This window comes from Dermochelys coriacea, chromosome 1 (genome assembly GCF_009764565.3).
Source record: "Dermochelys coriacea isolate rDerCor1 chromosome 1, rDerCor1.pri.v4, whole genome shotgun sequence".
NCBI classification, from domain to species: domain Eukaryota; kingdom Metazoa; phylum Chordata; order Testudines; family Dermochelyidae; genus Dermochelys; species Dermochelys coriacea.
Genome location: NC_050068.2, coordinates 311,104,785 through 311,119,989, shown reverse-complemented (window position 1 = coordinate 311,119,989; position 15,205 = coordinate 311,104,785). Strand labels below are relative to the sequence as shown.

At 43.3% G+C, this 15,205-nt stretch overlaps 1 long non-coding RNA gene across 2 annotated transcripts; it reads left to right on the top strand.

The window, feature by feature from the left end:
- Positions 1 to 569: 569 nt before the first annotated feature.
- LOC122456451 lies at positions 570 to 14,707 on the top strand. 2 transcript variants are annotated; one of them, XR_006275386.1, is made up of 4 exons: positions 588 to 745; positions 3,674 to 3,769; positions 12,638 to 12,746; positions 14,205 to 14,707. It is a non-coding gene; the product is annotated as an uncharacterized LOC122456451 (long non-coding RNA). The 2 variants fall into 2 exon arrangements; XR_006275387.1 differs by lacking the exons at positions 12,638 to 12,746; positions 14,205 to 14,707 and adding an exon at positions 4,086 to 5,807 and having other exon boundaries at positions 570 to 745.
- Positions 14,708 to 15,205: the final 498 nt, after the last annotated feature.

The window sequence follows — 15,205 nt, the reverse complement described above, 5'->3', positions numbered from 1 at the left end:
TTCTCCGCTCCCCTTCTCCATCAAATGCAGCTATTCATTTTTTAAAGAAGAAATGGATTATTACAGGGGTTCTCAAACTGGGGGTTGGGACCCCTCAGAGGGTCATGAGATTATTACATGGGGGGTCACGAGTTGTCAGCCTCTACTCTAAACCCTGCTTTGCCTCCAGCATTTGTAATGGTATTAAATATATTAAAAAGTGGTTTTTAATTTATAAAGGGGGGTTGCACTCAGAGGCTTGCTATGTGAAAAGGGTCACCAGTACAAAAGTTTGAGAACCACTGGATTATTACTTAACTGAATGTTAAGCTGTAGAAAGAACAAGAATTTCACTATAAAAATCAGCATTTAAAAGTGGGAGGAAATTGCTGATATCTTTCCTTTAAAATATATCGATAAAGTAAATGGTTGTGTTTTAGAATGAATAATGTATGGGTTTCCCTAAGAAGTAGCAGAGTGACAGTATAAGGGATAACATTCCTCTGGAGTCAGGCCTGGAGCGAGCTAACTGGCTGATTAGCCCCACCTGCTGCAACTGAGAAAAGAGCCGAAAAGTTAACTGTGAAACTCCTCATGAAAGAGGGCAGTAGGAAATGGAGAGTAGAGATTGTCACACTCTCCAGAAAGTAGAGGGGCCAGGAGTTGTGCTCTCCATGGACTGGAGCTACAGCACAGAGGAATTATTCTAGAAACCAAACAGATGGAAGGGAGACAGTGCAAAGTCCTTTATTATGGAGGCTCTGAGGTAAGAGCCAGGAAATTTTGGGGTTGCTGGAGTTACTGGTGTGAGAGGCAGACTTGGGAAAGGGACTGCTCAACCTGCTCAGACTTTGAGGGAGGAGTCTGTGTGGGTTTGATTTGTTTTGTTAAGAAGGCTTAAAATAAAAAAAACAACTAATCCTATTGGAAACTGGTTCCTGGGATTCTGTGAGAGAGCCCCTACAGAATTACCCCAGGGAATGAGCTAGCTCAGTAAGGCAAAACCAGATCCAGCAGGAGGAGGGTGCCAGAAGATAGGCTCCAATCCTTTTCCAGTAGGCAGTACTGTATATAGAGTTTGCTGCAGTAGTTATCAAAATGTTAATTATTGGCTTCAGTCCTACAAGATTCTGGCTCCAGTCCAGTAAACCATGTGCTTAAAATTAAGTCTGTGCTTAAGTGCTTTGCTGGATCTGTTTCTTGCCATCCTCAGGGTGTCTGAGAAAGAAGCCACTTTTGTATAGCAGACAACCAGTTTCTTTTTTTCTTTGCATGTGTAACTTGAAAAAACGTTTTTACACTTTATACTGGTAAAACACTAAGGAAAGCCTTTATAAATGATATGTCAAGGTTTAATGAATTGGGTCCACAGGAAGCTAAGATTTGTTTCTATTTACTACACCAACTAGCACAGGCTGTACAGAATCTTCAGCACATCCTGTGTCAGGGGACTCTAAAAACACATTTCAGAATTACTAGGAGAGTACATATGAAACCAGAGCTTGAACGTGGGATGGCCTGACAGGCCCTTCAAAATGGAGATAAGGATGGAAGTGTAGGTTGGTGTGGGGGATGTGAGCAAATGCCTTTTGCAATGGAGTTCTACATTTTACAAGAATTTAAAGGGCAGGCCTTTTCAGGTCAATCTAAATGTAAATAAACATGAGAGATCTCCACATGGCTACTAGGGTTCTCAAAGGGATGTTTTAATGAATATTTTTTGTCTGTATTTCAGTAAGTATTGTAAACATATTAAAAGGGGTGAAAATGTGGGCAGGCAGTCTATCAGGAACCCTTCTCTGGGATTCCTTCTGAGGTTTATTACCAGTGGTAGCATTACAGCTTTTTACCTGATAAATGCTGTCCTCCTTTTACTTTTCTTGACTCCAGCAGCCTCCCTATCTAATCTCCACTGGCTCTAGACTTATAGTGAGAGGTCGGCTCCCAACCCTGGATGTTCTGTCATCCTGCTCTCTTTCTGATCCTGTGAAAACTTCCCCACAGCCTCACCCTGCCAGAGCCTTTCGTCGCTGCCAAAGTCTCTCCCTGGAGCAGGGGAAGGGCACCAATAGTGGGGAGCTGCCAGACCCTTTCTCCGCTGCTGGAGTATTTCGCTGTGGCGAGGAAAGGCTCCAGCAGCAGGAAGCTGCCAGAACCTGTCCTCAAGGGCTCCCCCCGCAAGAGCCTTTTCCCACTGATGGTCTTTTTCTGCAGCGGAGAAAGGCTCCAGCAGCAGGGAGGCAGCAGGACGCTACATAGCTAAAAATAGAAGCATAGTGGGGGAGGCATAGCTTGAGAGATTAGAGAGCCATGTAAGGTAAGTACTCTACTACATACCCATGCCCTTTAGGCATGTCTTAATTTCATACACCTCACGATCTGCACTGCTGTATATACACCTGTGCTAGGGGCTACACATGTACATACACCACATGCCACCAAAAGAAGCATATGCTCTGGGTACATCTTTTGGCTGTGTCATGTATAAATGCATATAGCCCCAGAGCATAAGTGTATACATATCTGTGTAGATGGTGAGGCCAGGCTTAGATGAGTAGAGTAAAGACACGCCTGAAGTACATGGGTGTGCACTGGAGTGCCTACCCTACACAGCTCTCTACTCGCCCCAGCTGTGTCTCCTCATCTGGGCTGCTATTTTTAGCAGTGTATTGTCTTACTGCCTCCCTCCAGCTGGAGCCTTTCCCCGCCACAGGGAAAGACTCCAGGTTCTTCACTGTATTAGAATCATAGACTTTAAGGTCAGAAGGGACCATTATGATTGTCTAGTCTGACCTCCTACACAATGCAGGCCATGGAATCTCACCCACCAACTCCTGTAACAAACCCCTAACTTGCATCTGAGCTATTGAAGTCCTCAAATCGTAGTTTAAAGACTTCAAGGTGCAGAGAATCCTCCAGCAAGTTACCCATGCCCCACGCTGCAGAGGAAAGTGAAAAACCCTGAGGGCCTCTGCCAGTCTGCCCTGGGGGAAAATTCCTTCCCGACCCCAAATATGGCGATCAGCTAAACCCTGAGCATGTGGGCAAGACTCACCAGCCACAAACCCAGGAAAGAATTCTCTGTAGTAATTCAGATCCCTCCCCATCTAACATCCCATCACAGGCCATTGGGCATATCTACCGCTAGTAGTAGAAGATCAATTAATTGCCAAAATTAGGCTATCCCATCATATCATCTCCTCCATAAATTTATCAAGCTTTGTCTTGAAGCCAGATATTTCCCTCCCTCCCCCTGTTCCTCTTTAACAATCTGTCTGTGTGATTTTCATTTCTCCTCCCCCTCTGCTCCATTTTTTGGTCATCTATTCTTTGTGTGTTTCTCTACTAGTCACCCAGTACGACCCCAGTATAATTTCATACTTTCAATTTTATTATTTCATTTCATATACGTGCATAAGCAGTATGTTAAATGAATGTTATTGAAGTTACAAAATCAAATGCTCAAAAGTTACAAAATGCCAGATTTATGGTTGCCTGTGAAACCATAATTTGGCCTATTTGTGCATTCATCCAATGTGCTGAATGAAGCAGGATCCTAGAGGAAAAAGTAGTTTGTGGTGGTGTAATTAAAGGCTGTATCATAATGCATATGCATGAGAGTGAAATTGAGGTTGCACCACCACACAAGTGAGAGAAGGGAGATGGTAACTTTTTTTAACCCTTTACAACTCAGCTAAATGTGAATGGAATTTCACGTGACAAAGAAAAGTCACTTCTGGAGTCTGAGGGCTTTTCCTCAGCTGAATATGAAAGGCCTACTGCTAACAATGTAGGTGTTTAATGTTTCTCAAAGAAAAGCTTGCAGGAATCTTTTAAAATGGAAAGTTGTAGGCAATCTAAATAAAGGGTTTCTAACAACTGCCTTCATGACATTATACAAATTACGTTAAAATATTTTAAGGTAGCAAACCTGACAAAATAATACATGATTGTGTAATTATGACTGTACCATAGTGTATATGCATAAGGGGGTAGAATTAAGGTTGCACAGATGATCATAATTCTGGTGTTTCCTAACTTTTCACTTTATTTGCACTTTGCAATCTTAATGTTCTTAGAACAGTATTTTGTACGCAATTTCCTAGGCTTAACAAAAAAGTTCACTGAAAAAAAACAGAGATTCCATGATGTGGCATCATATTGGCTCACCACATGGTTCATCAGCAAGGTTGGAACCTTTAGATCCACCACAGAGACTTCTGCCACATGAGCTAACAGAATAATCAGTAGCCGTTACAGATTATCATCTTCTATGTGGACCAGAACTAGAGGGAGACGAGAGACTCACTTTGCCAATTGATTTCAATGGATTTCACAGGCTTTGGTGGTGGAGGGGAATGTTTCTGAGTGAGTACAGACTCTCCTGCCCATTTCCCCACCCCAAGCTTGACTCCTTCTCTCCTACCACTCCAACCTGTCCACATCCCCAGTCTTGTCTCTTCCCCACCAATAGCTTCTTGTCCCAGTCCTATTCTCCTTGCCTTCCCAGTCTCCATTCCTCAGTTTTCTCATCCCAGTTCTAGTCTCCTTGCCCATCCAGTTCTATTTACCCACTCCAGGCTCGCTATCCAAACCCCAGTGACCCAGCCAGTCCAAGTTTTCCCCAACCAGCTCCTTGTCCGATCTATCTCTCCACATCCTTCCCACTGACTGCCAGGCATAGGCTCCCTTCCTGGGCTTCTCACCTTATCTGAATCTCTCTTTCTCTACTCCTTTCCTGGCTCCTTGCCCCAGTCCTTTTGCCAAGTTATTCCCAGTTCTCCATGTTGTCAGATCTGTTTCCTCTCCCCACTGCCTATGCTTCCCTCCATGCTGGTTCCAGTCCCACCACCCCTTAGCTCCTCATCCAGTCTTAGTGTCTCCCCTCCTCCCCACAACCAACTGACTTGAGTCCCCCTTCTTTCTCTCCCTGGCTTTCAGACACCCTTATTTCACTCCTCAACCCCCACCTCCGGCTCCCAGTCCCCTTGCCCAACAGTCCCTGTTTCTCTTACTCTTTATTACAATCCGGTCCGATTCCTTGTCCCAATCTACTCTTTTCATGTCTCCAGGTCTGGCTTTTGTCCCCACCGCACTTGACTCAGACAGCATTCTCTTGTACACTATCTGGGTGACGGCAGGGGGGGGGTCATTGAGCAGACAGGAGACATCGGCCCCACTCTGGCCTAGAGCAGCCATTGCAGAGTAAGTTCCCTATTGTGAATTCCCCAGGGGGCATAATGCTGGCAAGTTGGCTCTTACACCTTCTTTTTTCTGCAGCATGCATGTTGTGGATGAGGAGAGCAGGGAGGAGGAGTGGCTGCAGTTCAATGCGCTCTGGCAATCTTCAGCTGGCATATGGTCCCTTACAGGGCCATTACCAGCCAGCGCAAATTAGAGCGTCCTGAGCCAGGGATTTACAGAGAATTGGGGAGACCCTTTCTTCTGTACCTAATGGGAAGCAGTAGACAAAATTCTGTCTGTATGTTTGCCTAAACAATGTGGTCCAGTAACTTTGTTCATCTAAGTGATGCATCACAGTCTTCAGTATAGGAAATTTTTTAATTTGCTCCAGTTCCAGAAATCAGACATGAGAAATATAGTGAATGGGCAATATTCAAAACCACATTGTGGCATCTGGTTCTGAACATCACTCAACTGATTCTGATTTGTAAGAGCATTTAAACAGAAGGAGGGAAGAGACTCATTACTAATTGCTCTACAAGTAAAAAAGAAAATAGCTGCTGCAACTGCAGGCAAAACACCTATGAAATTGTATTTTAATACTTTTGTGACACTAAAGAAGAACATTAAAATGTTTTTATACGAAAGAAATTGTCAGTCTGAGAAATCTCATTTTTTCTTAATACAATTGTATAACTATCTTGTTTCCCTAACATTTACCCTACAGCTTATGTCACTATAGACATAAATTATGCTCGTAGCTGGAGAGCTCTTAATAAGTGAAAGTGACGCAGACAGGGAGACTAGCTCATCAGTTCTCTTCTCCCCAGAACTCATGGCTCTCATTTTAAGTTGTATCACATTAATTTATTTTTCTTTCACAAATTATCTTCAGTCCAAGTTCCTTCAGATTGATGTGTGAAGTTATAAAACAAGACAGGTGCATGAACTCCATCCCTTACTTTTTGGTGGTATGTCTGAGCATTTTACTAGTGGAGAAAACCGCCAGCAGTGAGATTTTTGCAGCACCTCTTAGGAAGGATGGTTGTACGATTAATAATGGTTGTTGAAAATTCAGGATATGAATCAGCCTCTCTATCCTGTTGATTGGCTCTGATTCATTATGCCAAGAAAAACAATGTAGTTTTGAAAAATCACTAGTAATGATTTAAAGCCACATTCTTGTGATGGGTAATAACTATAGTCCAAGAGAAAGGAAGCTTCTGTTTGGAGCTGATTAAATATACTAACTGATATCACATGCTAAGATATTACAGTTCTTTGGACAAGCGACTTCTGCTTCTTATGCCTGTATTAATTTAGCTGTTAAATGGCAGGCATAATCACTGGGAATGGAATGTTCTCAATCAGAAAAACCCCTCATTGTGTTGATGTGCAACCTGGTATAAACGCAGAACCCTGTCTGAAAAATAGATACTGCCTTTATGCTGAATTACCTTGGGTCAATAATAGATCTGTGACTGTACTCCACAAAGGTATTTTTGAGCAGTCTTTGACCACAGCAATTTATGTCTGTTTTCCCCTTGGAAATAAGATTTATTTGGAGTAAAGTAGGATTTAAACATTCCATTAGCCTCCTGATGTACAGTTTCATTGTCCCTTTCTCTTACCTTGTTATCCATGGAAACTTTCCTAGTTGTTCTTAGCTACTGACTCCTGTGGCTTCTGCTGCATACACGCTGACTCCTTAATTAAAATTGCATGCCAGGAAGTAACTGCCAGCTGAATCCATCCCTCCTACTGTTGCATTCTGTCAGCTCAGGGATATTTTGGTGGGGGGGAAGGGGAATGTCAGTGGCTGTCTCTGAAATTAAATTTTGGAAACTGGAAAATGTATGTTGTGTGAAGATTAAATCAGGAAAATATCATAGTCATTTTTGTTGTTTAATAAGCTATTGTGAAGATATAGAGTATTTTCTGAGTTATGAATATGCAAAAGAACATCAGGGGAAAAATAATAAGGAAGATGCTAACCTGATGGTTGATCTTGTGAAATCTTCCCACTAGAAGCAGTACTATCCACTTTGACTCTTTCTATATTCTATCCTCGGACCTCCTGTATATTGGTAGTACCTTTTTGTGATCAGGTGGCCAGAACAGAACACAGAATTCCAGAGGAGAGGATATAGCTGATTATATAATGGCATTAGGGTATTTTCTATTCTGTTGTGTAGCCACTCTGTTTCTTCTCCTTTTCTTTTTCTGTGATCATCACACCACATTGATAGGAGGAGATTTTTCATTTGAGTGTCTGACTATATTGAGGTCTTAACTGTAGACATTCAGGATAAGTTAGAATTGAGCAATGTGTTTTAAGTAGATCAAAATGACTCCTTCCACTGTGAACTACCTTTCATTCTGCCTCTGTCTGTCGTCCCCATTCCATTCCCTACTTTCCTCCCATTTTGCTCTGTGAATCCGTCATGTCCTGTGTTCCCCATTCTGTCTTACCCCACATTCACCTGGTAGGATAGACAACCAGAGGTGGCAGGTTGTTAATTTTTGGTGGTGCCCAGAACAGGTCCAAGTCTGCCCCTCCCCCCACACCACACACATACACCTGCCTTGTAAGCTGATAGATATTTTTTTAAACAGTGTAAAAATGGACTGTAAGCATTTAAGTTTCCCTATGTTGCACAATATCACTATCATAAGAAAAATGATTTAACTAAGAATATCAACTTCATTAATACTCTTTTGAATATGGAAACAACCACGTACTCTTGGATCCATAACCCTCAAAAGCAAATACTTTCTAAAATTAAAAGAAAATGTAGCCCCTTCTTTTGCAATGTTCTTCAGGAGGCAGCAAACCCTTTTCGTCATTGTTCAGTGGGGGATGGGGCTGCCCCTTCCCCAGAGTGGGGCAGAAGTGGTGACCGCAGGCAGGGGGACAAGACTCCAGGAAGCCCCCTCTGAGTAGTCTCCCAGTGAGTGCTGGGTTGGGGGGCTGCCCCGCCCTCCCTCCACAGGCACAGCAGCCTCCTCAGCCTGTCGCCGGCGCTGCTCCCTTTGCTGTAGCCAGCAGCGGCCAGCAAGGGAGCGCAGCAGAGCGGCAGGGCAGCTGCCCAGGGCACAGGCAGGCATGCTCCGAGGAAGGCATGTGAGGGCAGCAGGCAGAGCCATGGAGAGACCCAGCTGTGAACATCGGTGGAGTCGGGCCCCCAGGCCCTGAATATTGCTGGAGCACGGGCCCAGCGGGCCTAAATGACTCATCACCCCTGTGGACTAATGGATTCGTCCACCTCCCTGTTCTGCTGGAAGCTCTGATCGGTTGGCTTGGGTCTAGATAGAATATGGAGCACTTAATCTGGGAGCATAATGGAGTTAAATCTCATTCTGTGGCTTATACAAGCCTGCCATCCCTGGTTGTCTGTCCTATCAGGTGGATGTGGCCCATTCCCAACAGTTGACAAGAATGGGTGAATATCCCCAGAAGGAAAATTATTTTTTGTAGTGACCCTGCCATTTCCAGTCTTTATTCAGGCCTAATAAGATGGTGTCAAGAATGGGAGTGGCTGGGTCACTAAAAAAATAATTTTTCCCTCTGGGGATATTCACCCATTCTTTTCAACTGTTGGGAATGGGCCACATCCACTCTAATTGAATTGGCCTTGTTAGCACTGACCCCCCACTTGGGAAGGCAACTCACATCTTTTCATGTGCTGTATATTTATACCTGCTTACTATATTTTCCACTCCATGCATCTGATGGAGTGTAAACATTTAACAGCTTTATATCCCACAAAAGCTTATGCCCAAATAAATTTGTTAGTCTCTAACGTGCCACAAAAACTCATGCAAATACAGACAGACATCATCTTCCTTTCCAAATGCAAACAGATGGACATCATACCAAAAGGACTGAAGGTAAAAAATCCATTACAATCAACATACCACACAGACTGTGGTGAGAGTCTCAAAGAAACTGCGGAACCTCCGGATCAACATCCTATACAGCAAACAAGAAAAGATCAAGAATGAGCTTTCAAAACTGGAGACTCTCATATTAAAAAAAAAAAAAAAAAAAAAACCAAACAAACAAAAAAAAAAAAACCAACCTTCCACACACACTTCCTTGTGGCTGGACTTTAAAAAAAACTAGACAAGCCATTTACAACTTTGCTTCTCTACAGAGGAAAAGGGACACTGAAGTATCTAAACTCCTACATGCCACAAGGGGCCCCAACAGTGGTACCCTTAACTCACCCAAAAATATTGTTTATCTATACTCTTAGCCCAGCAGAAGTCTGTCCTATCTTGGGGCCTCTCCTTCTGCCCCACCACCCCCATGAATGTGATACAAGTCTGCGGTGACCTGGAATCCTACTTTCTCCATCTCTGACTCAAGGAATATTTCCTCCACACCACTGAACAGCATACTAACCTACAGAAACCTTCTTCATCTTGTAGCATTGGTTGGGATTCTGCATGGACTCCTCCTGATGGTTGAAACCACAGACTGGACTTATACATAGAGTGCTTCTGCTGATATGCATGAGCTGAAATTGTGGAAAAGCAGCATCATTTGCCCCATAACCTCAGCCATGCAGAACACAACACCATCCACAGCCTCAGAAACCACTCTGACATTAAAATCAAAAAGGCTGGTGCTGTAGTCAGGGTATGAACAAGAGGCTGCTAGGCAACTCTCTGACATCACATTCTACAGGCCATTACTATCTGATCCCACTGTGGGGTACCAAAAGAAACTGTACCATCTTCTCAAGAAAATCTCTGAAGAAGCACAGGAACAAATCTATACAGACACCCCTAGAGCAGAAACGAGGGGTATTCTATCTGCTACCCAAGGTCCATAAACCTGGGAATCCTGGATGCCCCATCGTCTTGGGCATTGGCACCCTGACAGCAGGATTGTCTGGCTATGTGGACTCTTTCCTCAGGCCCTACGCTACCAGCACTCCCAGCTATCTTCAGGACACCACTGACTTCCTGAGGAAACTACAATCCATTGATCTTCCAGAAAACACTAGCCAGGCCACTATGGATGTAGAAGCCTCTACACCAACATTCCACACACAGATGGACTACAGGCAGTCAGGAACAGTATCCCCTATAATGACACAGCAAACCTGGTGGCTGAGCTTTGACTTTGTCCTCACCCACAACTATTTCAGATTTGGGGATGATATACCTTCAAGTCAGTGGCACTTCTGTGGGTACCTGCATGGCCCCACAGTATGCCAACATTTTTATGGCTGACTTAGAACAATGCTTCCTCAGCTCTCGTCCCCTAGCGCCCCATCTCTACTTGTGCTACGTTGATGACCTCTTCATTCTCTAGACCCATGGGAAGGATGTCCTTGAGGAATTCCACATGGATTTCAACAATTTCCACCCCACCATCAACCTCTAGCCTCTTGACCCACACAAGAGATCCACTTCCTGGACACTACAGTGCAAATAAGTGATGGTCACATAAATACCATCTTATACCGGAAACCTACTGACCACTATACTTACCTACATGCCTCCAGCTTTCATCCAGACCACATCAGATGATCCTTGTCTACAGCCAAGCCCTAAGATACAACCGCATTTGCGCCAATCCCTCAGACAGAGACAAACATCTACAGGATCTCTATCAGGCATTCTTAAAACTACAATACCCACCTGGAGAAGTGAAGAAACAGACTGACAGAACCAGAAGGGTAACCAGAAGTCCCCTACTACAGGACAGGCCGAAGAAAGAAAGTAATAGAATGCCAGTAGTCATCACCTACAGCCCCCAACTAAAACCTCTCCAGCACATCATCAAGGATCTACAACCTATCCTGAAGGATGATCCCTCACACTCTCAGACCTTGGGAGACAGGCCAGTCCTTGCTTATAGACAGCCCCCCAACCTGAAGCAAATACTCACCGGTACCTACACACCACACAACAGAAACACTAACCCAGGAACCAACCCCTGCAACAAACACCTTTGCCAACTCTGTCTACATATCTATTCAAGGGACACCATCATAGGACCCAACCACATCAGCCACACCATCAAGGGCTCATTCACCTGCACATCTACCAATATATGTGCCAGCAATGCCCCTCTGCCATGTACATTGGCCAAACTGGACAGTCTCTATGCAAAAGAATAAATGGACACAAATCCGACCAAGAATTTTAACATTCAAAAACCAGTAAGAGAGCACTTCAATCTCCCTGGACACTCAACTGATTTAGAAGTGGCCATTCGTCAACAAAAAAAAAAACCACCTCCAAAAACAGACTTCAATGAGAAACTGCAGAACTGGAATTTTTTTCAAATTTGACACCATCAAATTAGGCCTGAATAAAGACTGGAAGTGGCTGGGTCACTACAAAAAATAATTTTCCCTCTGATACTCACCTTTTTGTCAACTGCTGGGAATGAGCCACATCCACCTTGATTGAATTGGCCTTATTAGCACTGACTCCTCACTTGGTAAAGCAACTCCCATTTTTTCATGTGCTGTGTATTTATACCTGGTTTATACCTTATTGTATTTTCCACTCCTGATTGAAGTGTGTGTTATCCCATGAAAGCTTAAGCCCAAATAAATTTGTTTGTTCTCTAAGGTGCCACAAGGACTCGTTGTTGGTTGTTGTTGTTGTTGTTTTTTTTTTCCTGATACAGACTAACACAGCTACCCCTCTGAAACCTATCTCCATCTAGGAAAGCACTACTAGACACATTGTCACACTGATCCTTGCCTGTGTTGCAGTCTCACATCGCTGTACAAGGCACGCAGTAACCAAATACTGGCATGGTGGGGAGCATCTGGTCTTTGTGCACAAGCATTTGATTAGCTAAAGGATTGATTCGGGAGCACATGGTACTTCACGCATTCCAAGACCTATCCAGGCCCAGTAGGGGAGGGTAGTTTTGGATGTGCACAATCCTCCCAGAGCAATTCTATTGCTTGATAATTTGCCCTTTTAACAGCAGGTTTAAATGCATGTCTTGGTGGTGGCAATTTTTCTCCAGTTGTCTGCTTTTTTGGAAAACATCCACCAACATATCTCTGCAAGTGTTGTAATATTGGTCTTCAAATAGTGAGCTTAGCATGTGATTGCCTCTAGTGCTTTTATGACTCTGTCGGTAACTGTATCAGCCATTCTGGGCACCTTCAGAGTGAGAAGAGGTCTTTTGATGCTGCATCAAATGCTTTCCAGTAAGATAACTTTGGTCTTTTAGCCAATCTTCCAGTTGTGTCACATCTTGAAAGGGTGTGGAAACCTGGCAGTGCAGTGATATTTTAATAGTCCAAGTAATAGGAATGCATCTCTTAGGAATATACAGCAGTCACAAAAACAGAATCTTGAGGAAGTCTTGGGGAGCATTTCATAGAGAGCACTAAAACATCTGTGTCTTGTGCAAAAATCTAGAGTTTAGTAGCTCCTCTCTTTGTGGTATTGATGACATGCAAGATCATTTTAGTGTCAGCTGACTTAGGGAAACTATGAAGAAACTCCACTGAACAGTAAGAGACGACAACTTCATTATGCCCTGCAATGACAAAATTCTTCAAGCAATTTGAATGCTGGAGCATTTTTCCTGCAAGGTGTGCATTTAATTCATCCTTTGTGGGAATATGTGACAGTAGCTTCTTCATTATAACATTGGAGATGTCTATGGAGCAAATGATTTTTGTACTGGACAGGTGCAATACCATGGAGTCTCTTCTTTCTGATAATATTTTTAATTGAGTCCTATGCATACATGTCAGACATTAGGTGGACTTTTTCATAAGTCTGGTATTTTCTCAGTAGCCTCATAATGAAGTGCTCTGCTAAGATTTGGCTGGTAAGTTTCTGATTGGCTAGAGCTTGTACCTCAGCTATACCATCTATGACTGCTGTTCTGAAAGGCCTTGGGCATAAGATACTGGTCACATTGTCAGTAGATACTGGCTTAGGAAGACCAAACAATACGTGGAATAGTTTGCTTTTCAACTGGCTCATAGGCATTGTTCCATTTCATTTGAACATTGATCACGTACCATGGAGAACTCTTTCTTTCTCAAACTCTCACCTTGATCAACATCACACTGAGATCTGGATGCTATCAGGAGACCAGCAAACAATAACCTGTCTGCAGTTACCTCTCTAACAGTCCCTGTCACCTTCACTCTGACTTTCTTCTTTGTATTTGAGCACAGGTTTAGCATGTTCATCTTGACTGCAGCCCATACATTTATGGAGACTGAAGTGCATGATTGGTAGTAGGGGAACTCCTTCTGCTTGCCCAGAAACCAATCAGGTGTGCACCCTGGACCAGGGGGTCACCTACCCTAATTCCTAAGTTACTTCCTACTGTATCCCTGCCTCACCAGAGGCATGATGAAGGCCTGGCCAACAGCCTGCAATGTGTCCCCTCAGAAGGGAGACAGGAGGGTCCCTTCCCTCCTGATGAACAGATGTTTTGCTGTCTCTTCTGTGTTGACTAGCAGCTCTGGATTGAAGCTTAGTTTAGGACAGTGCGGGGATCCTACTCGATTTCTGCAGGAGCTACAAGGCCAGGTCTGCTCCCTGGCACTGACTGAGCTGTACTGTGCTCTTTTAAGCTCCCCCTCCATTTAGAAAACATCCAGAAAGTGTGGCTGGGCAGAGCCTCCTGTGACCAGACCAGCTCCTCAACCTTCTGTTGCCCAGTGTAAGGTTTGTACAACCTATCATAGGAATTCTTCCCACCCATGCTTAATGTTTTGTTTGAAATTCAATGGAGTTCTGGGGCTGTTGCAAAAAACTCAGGAAGAGCATTTGGATGCTGGGTTATGCCCACCCACTCCAACAACTTTAACTGCTTTTTTTTTTTTTTAAAAAAAAAAAGAGAGAAAAGGAGTACTTGTGGCACCTTAGAGACTAACAAATTTATTTGAGCATAAGCTTTCATGAGCTACAAGAAAGCTTATGCTCAAATAAATGTTAGTCTCTAAGGTGCCACAAGTACTCCTTTTCTTTTTGCAAATACAGACTAACACGGCTGCTACTCTGAAACCTGCTCTTTTTTTGTGTTCTAGGGCTTCAACTGAACCAAGTGCACAGAACGGAAATGTTGACCTTTTAACAACCCAATTCTTTGTAGAAATTCTTCCTATGAGTCTGGGTCAGACTTTTGTGCCTCTTATTTCTGGGAGGCTCTAGGCAATCATCACTGAAGAGTTAGTGAAATACTTTTTTGCTTTAGATTTAATCAAGTCTTCAAGTGCTGCAAAGGTTCAAATTCTAATTAGCAATCCTAACAGATTGAGTAAAGAGCAGCAAAGACTCAACCATCTTCATGCATTGCTACACCATCCTGAAAGTGGATTTTGTTGCAGATTCAAGATCGTTGAATTGCTTGATCTGTTCTGTGATATTGCAGCTCTCCATCGTAGGCAATAGGTCAGTGAGGGTGGAGTGTCCACTGGATGTGTGGAACTGTTCTTGCAAGTCCTGTACTCTTTAGGAAATGATTCCAAACACTTCAGTTCACTCTTCAAAGAAGAAATATTGTGGCATAATAAACAAAGCTGATAACCAATACTGCTGACCTGTTTCTTTTCTGCCAATGATGGCAAATCAGCTTGAGGCACTCCTTCCATTTATAGTAATCTGTGACATTCAAAACGTTAATCAGGTTTCATGTTGTGAGCATTAACTGACAACACATTACTGTCAGATGCAGGCCACAATTTAACTTTGTGAGGGCTGTATGTTTCACATGCTTGTGTTTATAATAGTTGATTTTTTTTAACTTTTTATACATTTTTGAATATATAGCAATGTAATTGTTCTAGGGTTGTTGAGTTTGGTACCATGTTGTTTGGGGGAGAAAGGGCTTTCAAATGGTACCAAACTTGACCCTTTTCTGATAACACTATCAACATTTCCTCCAAATGAGAGAACTGGGAGCTAGGGGGAAGGGAGGCAGTCCCTACACCAGGCCACAGAAGGTGACACCATTGTCATTACGATTCTGTGGATTTTTACAGATCAAATGACGACGTCTGACTTACCTGTCTATCACTAATTTGCCCAC